The 16,576-nt window shown below is 51.0% G+C and overlaps 1 protein-coding gene across 2 annotated transcripts in view; it reads left to right on the top strand.

Annotated features, from left to right (window-relative positions):
- Positions 1-16,576, top strand: part of CD59 (CD59 molecule (CD59 blood group)) — a 152,750-nt gene that overhangs the window by 52,123 nt on the left and 84,051 nt on the right. Inside the window, exon 1 of one of the 2 annotated variants that reach the window (XM_063946254.1) lies at positions 13,522-13,628. The exons of the other annotated variant lie outside the window; for it this stretch is intronic. The gene's annotated coding sequence lies outside the window, so the exon portion shown is untranslated. Of the gene's footprint in view, positions 1-13,521; positions 13,629-16,576 lie in introns of those variants that run through there. 2 annotated transcript variants of the gene reach the window in all.

Genomic DNA, 16,576 nt, shown 5'->3' with positions numbered 1-16,576 from the left:
CGATCTACTGTACACACAGCAAACATGGTAGAAGAAGCTGCTAGACCTGGGCGTGTGCAGCAGCTCCGCTCTGTCCCTTATACTGCATGATGTGGCCGCAGCTGTAGAAATTGTATTCTTACTAGAGCAGCGACAGGAGGGAGAGCGCGATCACTCTCCTTCGTTTCATCATGGGAGAGAGCTGAGCTGCTAACAACCTGTGGCAACTATAAATCCCAGCATTCCCTGCCATAGTTTTGATCTTAAGGCATGCTAAAACTGGTAAAACATGCTGGGATGAGTAGTTCCACAGCAGCTGGAGTACTGGAGGTTGCATACTTCTGTACTACACAATGGGGGATATGTATCAAAGCTTGGAGAGAGATAAAGGGGTGTATTCATAAAGAAAACACAAAGTGAATTGTTACTTATCACTATATCGTGCATCAGTGCGATGTGATCACTATACCGTGCATCAGTGCGATGTGATCACTATACCGTGCATCAGTGTGATGTGATCACTATACCGTGCATCAGTGCGATGTGATCACTATACCGTGCATCAGTGTGATGTGATCACTATACCGTGCATCAGTGCGATGTGATCACTATACCGTGCATCAGTGCGATGTGATCACTATACCGTGCATCAGTGTGATGTGATCACTATACCATGCATCAGTGCGATGTGATCACTATACCGTGCATCAGTGTGATGTGATCACTATATCGTGCATCAGTGCGATGTGATCACTATACCGTGCATCAGTGTGATGTGATCACTATACCGTGCATCAGTGCGATGTGATCACTATACCGTGCATCAGTGCGATGTGATCACTATACCGTGCATCAGTGTGATGTGATCACTATACCGTGCATCAGTGCGATGTGATCACTATACCGTGCGTCAGTGCGATGTGATCACTATACCGTGCGTCAGTGCGATGTGATCACTATACCGTGCGTCAGTGCGATGTGATCACTATACCGTGCGTCAGTGCGATGTGATCACTATACCGTGCATCAGTGCGATGTGATCACTATACCGTGCATCAGTGCGATGTGATCACTATACCGTGCATCAGTGCGATGTGATCACTATACCGTGCATCAGTGCGATGTGATCACTATACCGTGCATCAGTGCGATGTGATCACTATACCGTGCATCAGTGTGATGTGATCACTATACCGTGCATCAGTGTGATGTGATCACTATACCGTGCATCAGTGCGATGTGATGTATAGCGGTGATAAGTAGCAATTCATATATACTAATCTCTCCGGCGGTCCCTTTCTGTGGTACACGGTGTCAGCCGGCGGATCCCTCTGCACAAGCGCTGTCTGTTGACCTCCCGGCAGGCTGCATTGACCGTTGGAAGGTCAGGGGTCGGAGCCAGCACTGGTGCCGGACAGAGAGCAGGGAAGTATTGAGCTTTCAGTTCCTTCATGAATTGCACTCGCTATATAAAAGTATGGTGATGCGATTCAGCTGCGGAGTGTGGGGCCGCTGGAGATGTCAGGAACTTCTACACGGTAACCCGCTCTATTTAACGCAAAACGGGACTTTTATCTGCTTTATGACTAGACCCCAACGTACCAACCAATCAGCTCCTGCAATGTTATAGGCTGTGCAGATGCTGATATTCTCTCTCTCTCTCTCTCTCTCTCTCTCTCTCTCTCTCTCTCTCTCTCTCTCTCTCTCTCTCTCTCTCTCCCTCTCCCTCTCCCTCTCTCTCCCTCTCTCTCTCCGTCTCCGTCTGTCTCTGTCTCTCTCTCTCTGTCTCTCTCTCTCTGTGTCTCTGTCTCTCTCTCTCTGTCTCTCTCTCTCTGTGTCTCTGTCTCTCTCTCTCTCTGTCTCTCTCTCTCTGTGTCTCTGTCTCTCTATCTCTCCTTTCTTCCTCCAAGCTTTGATACATGTTCTCCTAAGTCTCTTAATTCACATTATGCCACACACTGCTCCGAGTTCACGTTGCTGGGCTCCTGCTTACCGCACTTCAGTCTTTAGCCGGTGGCTCCTCCACCAATCTCCATCCTTACTGGTTGGTACAGAGGTGGCCATGAGAAATACTGGGAGGGTCTTCACATTCTATCCCAGCGAGAGTTGGGTGCAGGGAAGGCTGGCACCATGGGTGTACTTCAGCCCTGTGTAAAATACATATTATACAAATAGGTCCTACTGATTCCGATTTTACTGTATCTGAACAATAGACCAATGATTTGGGTTTGAAGTGTAAATAAAGCTAGATTATAACAAGTGCTCTGGGCCGTTCACCCTCACAAGCACTTTGTACAATACAAGACTGGGCAGAATGAGGCAAGAATTTGCTCAGCACACATTCCGCAGCCTGCGGCCTACAGACCCGTTTTACAGCACCGACCTCTCCTTCCGCATAATAATGGGCATATTGTACCGCACTGACACCGTGTGTATACCAGGGCTTACACTATGGCGTGTGACGCTTACAGCCCAGAGGTAGTGATGCAGGTTACCTTTAATGAATCCTGTGTGGAAATAATGTTAAACTATTTCTCTGGCATTTCACAGGTTGTATAAAAGCTACTGTCAGGTGACATGTTATTGATCTGGGTATCTTGTATGCAGTGGCGGCTGCAGCTCACACCACATCATGCAGGGGGAGCGGGATAGCACATATGAACATATGTGCAGGGATGTATGTAACATATGTGCTGGCTGCAGGTGTCCGGGAATTGTCAGCGCTGCGTGTCTTCCAGCCGCCGCTGAACCCTGGATGCTGCATTTGGTTCTTGTAAACTGGCCAATAGGAGCCTGGGGGCGGGCTTAGCAGGAGGTGTTATGCTAAGTTCCGGGATCAGCAGCGTCTGTAAGACGGACACCTTCAGCCAGCACACATGTTACATACATCTCTGCATGTATGTTCATATGTGCTATCCCGCTCCCCCTGCATGATGTGGTGTGAGCTGTGGCCACCACTGGTTGTATGTTTTCTATTTTATTGTTTTTACCCATCGCATGTTACCCAATCAGTGATTTGCTAGAGCGCACACGCAGTGAACACCTGAACCTTGTGCTAAGGCCATTTCTTCCCGGTCTCCTCAGGTCAGCAGCTATCAGAAACAATTACAACGTGATGGTGCAATCCCAGCATCAAATGGATCGGGAACATAGATGGATGGCAACCACTGGTTTCTGATGACCATCCCTACCCCATCTAGCCATAACCCATCCTCACAGCTCCAACAGTGCCGATACTACAGTGGGAGCAGAGAATGTGATTTCTACGGGAGCTCAATGCTGCGTTACCCCTGTATACACCTTGCTGAGTCCACGGCACCAACGTATCATGCTCCGAGCAGGATCAGCGTGCCCTCCCCCTGGTATTGCTTTGTAGCCCAGCAATATACAGCCTCATCCAGGGCCGTAACTAGGGGGGACTAAGGGGGCATGCGCCCCGGGTGCAGGATTTGAGGGGGCGCCAAGGAGGTACAGAGGAGCAGGTGTTTTTTTTTTTTTTTTTTTTTACCGGCAGTGCTGTGCTGCTCCAGTGAGACAGTAGACAGCTCCCAGGGCAATGTATCTGACTCACCTGTCTGCCCGCAGCTGGCTCCGATGCTGTGCGGGTGAGCTCCAGTACCTGGGATCTCTCCCATGTTGGCTATGGTCTTAAACTCTCTTCTTTGACATGCAATGCTGCGACTAGTGCGCGGTGCACCATACAAGCTATAGAAGCGCACTGTGCACCCAGTTAGCAGTATCAACCTCTGCTTTGCCTCCCAGTTGGGGGGATTTGGTATAGCTTATAGGGGGGGTGTAGTGCAGTGATGTAGTGTACCATATAGGGTATGTAGTGTGGTCATGTATTGCAGTATATAGGGGCATGTAGTGGAGTGAAGTAGTTCAGCGTGTAGGGGATGTAGTATAGTGATGTAGTGCAGTAGATAGGGGGTAGCACAGTGATGAAGTGTTATGATATTGGGGGTAATTCCAAGTTGATCGCAGCAGGAAATTTTTTTAGCAGTTGGGCAAAACCATGTGCACTGCAGGGGAGGCAGATGTAACATGTGCAGAGAGAGTTAGATGTGGGTGGGTTATTTTGTTTCTGTGCAGGGTAAATACTGGCTGCTTTATTTTTACACTGCAATTTAGATTGCAGTTTGAACACACCACACCCAAATCTAACTCTCTCTGCACATGTTACATCTGCCTCCCCTGCAGAGCACATGGTTTTGCCCAACTGCTAACAAAGTTCCTGCTGCGATCAACTCCGTATTACCCCCATAATGCAATGTATGGGGACACAGAGGAGCATGTAATTGAACACGCTGGTGGGGCATGTGACACAGGGCATGATGTGAGGCACAAAGAGGAATATTGTCCAGATGTATCCCCTTTTTTCTAAATGTTTGATAATCTGATCATTTTAGTCTGATTGTGTGTGTGTTAGGGGGGCTCCAAATTACTGCCTTGCCCCGGGTGACGATAAAATCCTAGTTTCGGCTCTGCCTCATCCCTGCTCCCCAATGTTGTACTGGTGTAAAGCGTGCTAAGAGGCTGCATGAACTGATTCTGATACTCAGTCGCTGGCACTAGGCTGCCCTGATCGCCCTCCTCCCCCTGCTGCGCCGTGGTGAGCAACTCTCCACGTTTCCCACAGCCAGAACAAAGATCAGCTGATGACTTTAAATTGGGACTTCCCCTTTCTAGATCGCTACAGCTGGGAGGTATAGCTGGTGGGCAGCCAGTCTGCAATATCTTACCTCCCAATCTCCAGGAGGAACACAATGCTCTGCTCCTGGACTTCCCTCTTAATTTCTGATTGTCATCACCTGTGGTGAAACACCTTTCTTACCCATTAACCTGTTCAACACTTCTGCCAGCAATCATACAGTACGAGAAAAGCCCAGAAGCAGAGCATTGTGTCCTCCTGGAGAGGTCATGTTGGGAAGTATGTAATATTCATTATGGGCTGGCTAATACATGTAAATAACCCAGCTATATCATATTATAAACTGATCTTGTCAGTATAAATTCACAAAAAATGCACAATGGGCTGATATTCCCGTCATACACTACAAGACATATAGAGGCAATCTGCATCCTCTGCCAGGGGTCAGCTGAACGTCTGCTGGAAAACCTTCCAACATGACCTCTCCAGGACACAATGCTCTGCTCCTGCTCTTCCCTCTTACTGTATGATTACCATCACCTGTGCTGTACCCTAATACTGACCCAGTGCTCATACCTATGTCATACCTCCCAACATGACCTCTCCAGGAGGACACAATGCTCTGCTCCTGCTCTTCCCTCTTACTGTATGATTACCATCACCTGTGCTGTACCCTAATACTGACCCAGTGCTCATACCTATGTCATACCTCCCAACATGACCTCTCCAGGAGGACACAATGCTCTGCTCCTGCACTTCCCTCTTACTGTATGATTACCATCACCTGTGCTGTACCTTAATACTGACCCAGTGCTCATACCTATGTCATACCTCCCAACATGACCTCTCCAGGAGGGACACAATGCTCTGCTCCTGCTCTTCCCTCTTACTGTATGATTACCATCACCTGTGCTGTACCCTAATACTGACCCAGTGCTCATACCTATGTCATACCTCCCAACATGACCTCTCCAGAAGGACACAATGCTCTGCTCCTGCTCTTCCCTCTTACTATATGATTACCATCACCTGCGCTGTACCCTAATACTGACCCAGTGCTCATACCTATGTCATACCTCCCAACATGACCCTCTCCAGGAGGACAAAGTGCTCTGCTCCTGGATTTCCCTCTTACTGTATGATTACCATCACCTGTGCTGTACCCCAATACTGATCCAGTGCTCATACCTATGTCATACCTCCCAACATGACCCTCTCCAGGAGGACACAATGCTCTGCTCCTGCACTTCCCTCTTACTGTATGATTACCATCACCTGTGCTGTACCCTAATACTGACCCAGTGCTCATACCTATGTCATACCTCCAAACATGACCCTCTCCAGGAGGACAAAGTGCTTTGCTCCTGGACTTCCCTCTTACTGTATGATCACCATCACCTGTGCTGTACCCTAATACTGACCCAGTGCTCATACCTATGTCATACCTCCCAACATGACCTCTCCAGGAGGACACAATGCTCTGCTCCTGGACTTCCCTCTTACTGTATGATTACCATCACCTGTGCTGTACCCCAATACTGACCCAGTGCTCATACCTATGTCATACCTCCCAACATGACCTCTCCAGGAGGACACAATGCTCTGCTCCTGCTCTTCCCTCTTACTGTATGATTACCATCACCTGTGCTGTACCCTAATACTGACCCAGTGCTCATACCTATGTCATACCTCCCAACATGACCTCTCCAGGAGGATACAATGCTCTGCTCCTGGACTTCCCTCTTACTGTATGATTACCATCACCTGTGCTGTACCCTAATACTGACCCAGTGCTCATACCTATGTCATACCTCCCAACATGACCTCTCCAGGAGGATACAATGCTCTGCTCCTGGACTTCCCTCTTACTGTATGATTACCATCACCTGTGCTGTACCCCAATACTGATCCAGTGCTCATACCTATGTCATACCTCCCAACATGACCTCTCCAGGAGGGACACAATGCTCTGCTCCTGGACTTCCCTCTTACTGTATGATTACCATCACCTATGCTGTACCCTAATACTGACCCAGTGCTCCTACCTATGTCATACCTCCCAACATGACCTCTCCAGGAGGATACACTGCTCTGCTCCTGGACTTCCCTCTTACTGTATGATTACCATCACCTATGCTGTACCCTAATACTGACCCAGTGCTCCTACCTATGTCATACCTCCCAACATGACCTCTCCAGGAGGATACAATGCTCTGCTCCTGGACTTCCCTCTTACTGTATGATTACCATCACCTGTGCTGTACCCCAATACTGATCCAGTGCTCATACCTATGTCATACCTCCCAACATGACCCTCTCCAGGAGGACACAATGCTCTGCTCCTGCACTTCCCTCTTACTGTCTGATTACCATCACCTGTGCTGTACCCTAATACTGACCCAGTGCTCATACCTATGTCATACCTCCAAACATGACCCTCTCCAGGAGGACAAAGTGCTTTGCTCCTGGACTTCCCTCTTACTGTATGATCACCATCACCTGTGCTGTACCCTAATACTGACCCAGTGCTCATACCTATGTCATACCTCCCAACATGACCTCTCCAGGAGGACACAATGCTCTGCTCCTGGACTTCCCTCTTACTGTATGATTACCATCACCTGTGCTGTACCCCAATACTGACCCAGTGCTCATACCTATGTCATACCTCCCAACATGACCTCTCCAGGAGGACACAATGCTCTGCTCCTGCTCTTCCCTCTTACTGTATGATTACCATCACCTGTGCTGTACCCTAATACTGACCCAGTGCTCATACCTATGTCATACCTCCCAACATGACCTCTCCAGGAGGATACAATGCTCTGCTCCTGGACTTCCCTCTTACTGTATGATTACCATCACCTGTGCTGTACCCTAATACTGACCCAGTGCTCATACCTATGTCATACCTCCCAACATGACCTCTCCAGGAGGATACAATGCTCTGCTCCTGGACTTCCCTCTTACTGTATGATTACCATCACCTGTGCTGTACCCCAATACTGATCCAGTGCTCATACCTATGTCATACCTCCCAACATGACCTCTCCAGGAGGGACACAATGCTCTGCTCCTGGACTTCCCTCTTACTGTATGATTACCATCACCTATGCTGTACCCTAATACTGACCCAGTGCTCCTACCTATGTCATACCTCCCAACATGACCTCTCCAGGAGGATACACTGCTCTGCTCCTGGACTTCCCTCTTACTGTATGATTACCATCACCTATGCTGTACCCTAATACTGACCCAGTGCTCCTACCTATGTCATACCTCCCAACATGACCTCTCCAGGAGGATACAATGCTCTGCTCCTGGACTTCCCTCTTACTGTATGATTACCATCACCTGTGCTGTACCCCAATACTGATCCAGTGCTCATACCTATGTCATACCTCCCAACATGACCCTCTCCAGGAAGACACAATGCTCTGCTCCTGCACTTCCCTCTTACTGTCTGATTACCATCACCTGTGCTGTACCCCAATACTGACCCAGTGCTCATACCTATGTCATACCTCCCAACATGAACTCTCCAGGAGGACACAATGCTCTGCTCCTGGACTTCCCTCTTACTGTATGATTGCCATCACCTGTACTGTACCCTAAGGGTGGTCTTCTGTATGCCGGCGGTCGGGCTCCCGGCGCTCAGTATACCGGCGCCGGGAGCCCGACAGCCGGCATCCCGACACTTATTTTCCCTCGTGGGGGTCCACGACCCCCATAGAGGGAGAATAAAATAGTGTGGCGCGCACAGCGAGCCCGTAAGGGGCTCATTTGCGCTCGCCACGCTGTCGGTAAGCCGGCGGTCGGGCTCCCGGCGCCGGTATGCTGGTCGCCGGGAGCCTGACCGCCGGCCAGCCGTAGTGAACCCTACCCTAATACTGACCCAGTGCTCATACCTATGTCATACCTCCAAACATGACCCTCTCCAGGAGGACAAAGTGCTCTGCTCCTGGACTTCACTCTTACTGTATGATCAGCATCACCTGTGCTGTATCCTAATACTGACCCAGTGCTCCTACCTATGTCATACCTCCCAAAATGACCTCTCCAGGAGGATACAATGCTCTGCTCCTGGACTTCCCTCTTACTGTATGATTACCATCACCTGTGCTGTACCCTGATACTGACCCAGTGCTCATACCTATGTCATACCTCCCAACATGACCCTCTCCAGGAGGACACAATGCTCTGCTCCTGGACTTCACTCTTACTGTATGATTACCATCACCTATGCTGTACCCTAATACTGACCCAGTGCTCATACCTATGTCATACCTCCCAACATGACCTCTCCAGGAGGATACAATGCTCTGCTCCTGGACTTCCCTCTTACTGTATGATTACCATCACCTATGCTGTACCCTAATACTGACCCAGTGCTCATACCTATGTCATACCTCCCAACATGACCCTCTCCAGGAGGACACAATGCTCTGCTCCTGCTCTTCTCTCTTACTGTATGATTACCATCACCTGTGCTGTACCCCAATACTGACCCAGTGCTCATACCTATGTCATACCTCCCAACATGACCTCTCCAGGAGGATACAATGCTCTGCTCCTGGACTTCCCTCTTACTGTATGATTACCATCACCTATGCTGTACCCTAATACTGACCCAGTGCTCATACCTATGTCATACCTCCCAACATGACCTCTCCAGCAGTACACAATGTTCTGCTCCTGCTCTTCCCTCTTACTGTATGATTACCATCACCTATGCTGTACCCTAATACTGACCCAGTGCTCATACCTATGTCATACCTCCCAACATGACCTTCTCCAGGAGGACACAATGCTCTGCTCCTGCACTTCCCTATTACTGTATGATTACCATCACCTGTACTGTACCCTAATACTGACCCAGTGCTCATACCTATGTCATACCTCCCAACATGACCCTCTCCAGGAGGACACAATGCTCTGCTCCTGCTCTTCCCTCTTACTGTATGATTATCATCTCCTGTGCTGTACCCTAATACTGACCCAGTGCTCATAGTTATGTCATACCTCCCAACATGACCTCTCCAGGAGGACACAATGCTCTGCTCCTGCTCTTCCCTCTTACTGTATGATTACCATCACCTGTGCTGTACCCTAATACTATACCAGTGCTCATACCTATGTCATACCTCCCAACATGACCTTTCCAGGAGGACACAATGCTCTGCTCCTGCTCTTCCCTCTTACTGTATGATTACCATCACCTGTGCTGTACCCTAATACTATACCAGTGCTCATACCTATGTCATACCTCCCAACATGACCTTTCCAGGAGGACACAATGCTCTGCTCCTGCTCTTCCCTCTTACTGTATGATTACCATCACCTGTGCTGTACCCTAACACTGATCCAGTGCTCATACTTATGTCATACCTCCCAACATGACCTCTCCAGGAGGACACAATGCTCTGCTCCTGCTCTTCCCTCTTACTGTATGATTACCATCACCTGTGCTGTACCCCAATACTGACCCAGTGCTCATACCTATGTCATACCTCCCAACATGACCTCTCCAGGAGGATACAATGCTCTGCTCCTGGACTTCCCTCTTACTGTATGATTACCATCACTTGTGCTTGGCCGCAAGGAGACTGCACATGCAGTCGCCCACACATGTGCGGCAGTCCCCCCGCCGCCGCCGGATCCAACTACTATATGGGCCGGACGCCAGGATGAAGGGATTTCAGTGTGAACACATACATTTCATAATGCCGCAGTGTGTTCTATTAAAGCCCATGTGTCACTGGCCGGATCCTGTTCTGCGACATACCGTAGATCCGCGCACACCCAGCCTAGCGGGTCCTCTCAGTGGGACCTGCTTGGCCGCTATGTGTGGCCCCAGTGTAAGAGGGTGGCGGCGGTGCGTGTAGTGCCTGCGGCCGTGCAGGTGTAGGTTCACCACTTACCAGGCGCCGCACTCTCTCACCTTCAGGTACCGGAACCTTCAACGGACCTGGAACTCTTCAGTCGGACCCGGACACGATGATTCCCTCTCGGAGCTGACGGACGAACGAGCTGAGGAGAAAATAGTCTACCTTAAGGGGGGGTATCAACCCTTCTTCCACCGGAAAAGGGGATACCCCAGGGGTGACGGCGACCTTCACCGGTTGGGTGAAAGGTCATCACAGGCACAAAGCCTCAGCCACCCAGAATTCACACACCCGCACTCTCGCGTGTAGTGTGATGAAGGGGTTCTCTCGTCCGTGAGCAATCCCTATTCCGGCGCTCGGGGACAGACAAGGGGACAAACGTACACAGATGTTCCTCACCGTTACAAGTCTTGCACTCCGATCTTCTCCACTTACAGGTCCCTGTAAGGAGGTAAAGAGAAAACAGCCGTGCAGGGCCAAGAACTACCCTAGTGTGCGTCCGCTACACTAGCTACATAGACAGAGCCCTCAAACTAGCTCGTGTGGGTGGTGCAACACAACTATGCACAACTTACAGCAAACAGACACTTTGCCCTGCACGGTAACAACATACATCACAATATCGTATTACAAGATCCCACGGTGCTGTCCCTTTAAATCCCTACCTACCGCTGGGGCGCCACACAGCCTGCCCACCTAAACACCTCAGGGTGGCCCGGGCCTAGTGCCCAGTGCCACCTTTATTCACCTTGGGGGGGGAGGGCACTTATTCACTGGGCCTAGAGCCCCTAATTGCCCACAGGCCAGAAGCCTGACAACACCCACGGGCCTAGCGCCCGCCTAACTTGTCACCTGTTGGGTGACCTGGGCCTAGTGCCCAGGGTCACCTTATTATATCCCTAGCGGCCGCCAAACTGAACTAGGGCCTAATGCCCTCTAATGCCCCCACAGGCCTATTGCCTGGATTGCCCACGGGCCTAGTGCCCGCCTAACTTGCGCAGTTTAGGTGGCTTGGGCCTAATGCCCAAACCACCAAATCTAATGGTGACCCCCAAATTCCTATCTGCGCCACAGGCCTAGTGCCTGAACTGTGCCCCCGGGCCTAATGCCCGTCCCTGGTGGTCTAGGGAGGAAAAGGGGAGGGGGTGAGAGTAGCCTCACTGAGGCCTCACCTGATCCGGGGGTCTCCGGCACCCTCTTCTGCCGCTGACCCGTCTGGCCAGCGGCGCCACCGTCTCTTCTCCGCGTCCAGCCGCCGCTGGACATCTTCAAGGAGCCTGGCGTCTTCTGGCCTCTTCCGCGGCCTCAGGACCTCTTCACCGCTGCTCGGCGCGGCCTTCCGTCTTCTTCTCCTGGCGGCGTCTTCTTTCTTCTCCCGCCCGTCTTCCGCGCGCGCTCGGCCTTCGGCTCCCGCCCGCCGTCTGACGTCAGACGCCGGGGGGTGGGGCCTATGACGCGGCAAGCGTCGATTGGCTCGCCGCGCCCGCCTCTGATTGGCCGGCGCCCCGCGAGACGCGATTGGCTCGCGGATGGCGCCGGATTTGAAAAGCCGCGGGCGGCGCTTTTCATTGGCGGCCAGAATGGCGCCAAGTTTAAAGCGCCGCTTTCGCGGTGCTGCCCGACGCCACTGACAGTCTGGTGCAGGGAAACGTCCGATCCCTGCACCAGACACCCGCCGCTGCCACACACTGACAGGCGCTGGGGACAGACAAGCTGCCCCAGCGCTGCCCACAGCCAGGAACTGCAGGGGATGCAGATCCCCTGCACCCTGCCGGTCCGATGTGCCCTGGGACACGGGGCACATCTCCACACCAGCTTTATAGTGCAGTTTATGTCGGCTATAGTGTCGGTCTTGTTACCACATGTAATGGTGCAATTACACAATCCTGACTCAGCCAGACACGCCTGACTCTGCAGGAAAGCAATTTCTTCATTAGAAGATACTTAAGTTGCAGCAGAAGCGTGTTTTCTTCTGACTGACACTCCAGAAACCCGGCTCGCTGACTCCAGGAAGGTTTAACCCCCTTCAGCGGTATGCCCGGAACATTTCCCAGGCCAGCTACGCTGTGCAGACTGCCCACCCTGGAAATCTTCTGGGACATGCCACTGCTCCCCCATCTCCTTGCACTACGATCGGCCAGTGGACTTTGAAGAATGACGCAATCTCGTCATTCCACAAAATTCCATCAGCCGAGCGGAGTACAAGGGAGATGGGGGGAGAGAATTTCAGTGCTGGCGGGCTACCATCAAATGCTAACCAGGGGATGTCCATCACTGGGTTATCCATCGATGGTCACCATTGATGGATAACATCGATGGTATAAACCATTTGGAATGGATCCATCGATGGTTTTACCCATTGATGGTCATCCCTGTTTTATAGTACAAATGTAAACCAGGGGGCGTGGCTTAGTGAGTGTCAGGGGGCGGAGCTAAGCTTTGTGCCTTGACACTTTGAGAAAAAAAGTAAAAAATTCCGTAGCACTGAACCATCGATGGCGGGAAACCATCTGGTTCTTCCCCATCGATGGTAAAAGTATTCAATATCGGTCATACGCCATCAATGATTTTGAATCATCGATGGTTGATGGCCATCCCTAGCTACCTCTAGGCAACGAGTATTCCCCGTGGCAACGATCATGGATCTGAGCATAAAATCCCTGGCAAAAAGCATGATACAGCACATGAAACCCCTGGCAACGTGCATGAAACCCCTGGCAACACACATGAAATCTCTGGCAATGCACAGGTAAAAAAAAAAAAAAAAATTTAAAAACCTGCCCTGGGAGGTGTGACTAATTTTCAAAAAGTCATCACTGAAGGGGTTAATGATCTAAATTATAACTTTTTTTTTTTTTTTTTGTATCACAAAAAATAACAGATGTGTCTTGAATATGCAGATCCCTTGGCTGGTTTACACCCTGTTGTGTACTATTGTGTAGGTGCTGGGACAATGGGAGTTTTGTGCATTGCAGTTGGCAGTGAAGGGGTAAATGTTTATATCCTCCCCCAGCTCTAGAGGAAAGAGATCCTCCCACTGCTCCCAGTGCTTGCTGGCTGGTGGTGTGCTGGGGCTGTGCTGGTGGATGCTGCTGCACATACGCTGGACTCCGGTAAGATGTGTCTGTAATGTGACCTGTGGTATAATGGTGGGACATACAGTATATATATATATATATATATATATATATAGCCTGTCATGTGTGGGTTCCCCCTATATACTGTGCATGTGACCAGGGGGAAGGGGGGCAGAGTGTTGTGCATGTGACCAGGGGAAGGGGGGCAGAGTGCTGTGACATGTGACCAGGGGAAGGGGGGGCAGAGTGCTGTGCATGTGACCTGTGGTATAATGGTGGGACATACAGTATATAGCCTGTCATGTGCGGGTTCCCCCTATATACTGTGCATGTGACCAGGGGGAAGGAGGACAGAGTGCTGTGCATGTGACCAGGGGGAAGGGGGACAGAGGGGCAGATGTATTAACCTGGAGAAGGCATAAGTAAGTGATAAACCAGTGATATGTGCAAGGTGATAAACACACCAGCCAATCAGATCCTAACTGTTAATTTACACATTGGAGCTGATTGGCTGGTACCTTTATCACCTTGCACATATCACTGGTTTATCACTTCCTTATGCCTTCTCCAGGTTAATACATCTGCCCCAGAGTGTTGTGCATGTGACCTGTAGTATAATGGTGGGACATACAGTGTATATATATATATATATATATATATATATATAGCCTGTCATGTGTGGGTTCCCCCTATATACTGTGCATGTGACCAGGGGGAAGGGGGACAGAGTGCTGTGCATGTGACCAGGGGAATGGGGACAGAGTGCTGTGACATGTGACCTGTAGTATAATGGTGGGACATACTACAGTGTATATATATCCTGTCATGTGCGGGTTCCCCCTATATACTGTGCATAGAAGCAGCTGGCTGAGTATAATGCTGTCAGGTCAGATCTGAAGCTGTTATTGCTGGAACACATGATCAGGGGGACAGAGTGCTGTGACATGACCGGGAGGTAGGGGGAAGGGGGACAGAGTGCTGTGACATGACCGGGAGGTAGGGGGAAGGGGGACAGAGTGCTGTGACATGACCGGGAGGTAGGGGGAAGGGGGACAGAGTGCTGTGACATGACCGGGAGGTAGGGGGAAGGGGGACAGAGTGCTGTGACATGACCGGGAGGTAGGGGGAATGGGGACAGAGTGCTGTGACATGACCGGGAGGTAGGGGGAAGGGGGACAGAGAGCTGTGACATGACCGGGAGGTAGGGGGAAGGGGGACAGAGTGCTGTGACATGACCGGGAGGTAGGGGGAAGGGGGACAGAGTGCTGTGACATGACCGGGAGGTAGGGGGAAGGGGGACAGAGTGCTGTGACATGACCGGGAGGTAGGGGGAAGGGGGACAGAGAGCTGTGACATGACCGGGAGGTAGGGGGAAGGGGGACAGAGTGCTGTGACATGACCGGGAGGTAGGGGGAAGGGGGACAGAGTGCTGTGACATGACCGGGAGGTAGGGGGAAGGGGGACAGAGAGCTGTGACATGACCGGGAGGTAGGGGGAAGGGGGACAGAGTGCTGTGACATGACCGGGAGGTAGGGGGAAGGGGGACAGAGAGCTGTGACATGACCGGGAGGTAGGGGGAAGGGGGACAGAGTGCTGTGACATGACCGGGAGGTAGGGGGAAGGGGGACAGAGTGCTGTGACATGACCGGGAGGTAGGGGGAAGGGGGACAGAGTGCTGTGACATGACCGGGAGGTAGGGGGAAGGGGGACAGAGAGCTGTGACATGACCGGGAGGTAGGGGGAAGGGGGACAGAGTGCTGTGACATGACCGGGAGGTAGGGGGAAGGGGGGCAGAGTGCTGTGACATGACCGGGAGGTAGGGGGATAGAGCTCAGTGCTGTGCATGTGATCTGGCATGCTGGATTAGATAGTGGAGGGAGACAGGAAAAAGGTATAACCCTAACCCAATGGCGTCCCCCCCCCCCCCCAACCTTAACTCTCCCTAACCACAGCCTAAACCCCCCCCCCCACAGCTTACCTCTCCGGTGGCCCGGCACGCAGTCATTCGGGATCCTGGTGGTGGGCTTGTGAGCCTTGTCAGGACGCCGACATTCCGAGCAGTATCAGGATTGTGGTGTTGGCATTGTGACGGCCGGGACCCTAACCGGATCCTGTTCCACCATATATGGAGGGGCTGTGTGGTCGCTGTGCTGTCCAAACACTTTGTCAGTTACAGGTGACAGTTTTGTTTTTAATGGTAAAAACCCCCGTGAACACAGCTGGGCCGGGTGAAAAACGCCCGGTATATATGCACCTTTAGGGTGGGTACACACTCAGCTTCTTAGTCAGAAAATTGAGTCTTGGGCCACAACTTTGACACCTGTGTATTTCATGCCCAAAACAGCGTTGGACCAGGCAAAATACAAGTGGGTCATATGTAACTGACAACGCTCTGATTTCAGGTGTCACATTTGTGGCCCAAGACTAGTTAACCCTTGCAAAGCTCAATCTTCTGATTAAGAAGCTAACTTCAGCCTCGTGTCGCCTAGTGTGCTTCCTTCCCCGCCGGGGCAGTTGGCGGCAGTGTGTACACACTGAGCGATATGCAAACCATATCGCTCAGTGACGCCAGGCCGGGGCGTGCATGCAGTTTTTGGTCGACAGTCCAAAATGAGCTGCATGCACGGCCGACAGCAAGGGTTGTTAACGACCTGCGGGGCCGCTCATCGGCGGCGGCATACACACTTAGTGATAGAGTAAACGGCATTGCTCAGGAAGGGTCAAGATGAGCGATGTTGTTTTAGTGTATACCCACCTTACCAGTCCTGGTTTTGAGTACATCCATACTTGAGCACTCTCTATCTATCTATCTATCTATCTATCTATCTATCTATCTATCTATCTATCTATCTATCTATCTATCTATCTATCTATCTATGTGTGGATTATTAGATCTACAGTCTATAGGCCAACCACTTATAGTAAATATGCGTTGAAACGTTGGTGGTTCATTATGCCATTTTTGTTCTTAAATACATTTCTCT

This window comes from Pseudophryne corroboree, chromosome 11 (genome assembly GCF_028390025.1).
Source record: "Pseudophryne corroboree isolate aPseCor3 chromosome 11, aPseCor3.hap2, whole genome shotgun sequence".
NCBI classification, from domain to species: Eukaryota; Metazoa; Chordata; class Amphibia; order Anura; family Myobatrachidae; genus Pseudophryne; species Pseudophryne corroboree.
The sequence above is the reverse complement of the archived record's forward strand: the minus strand, read 5'-3'. Positions and strand labels throughout refer to the sequence as shown.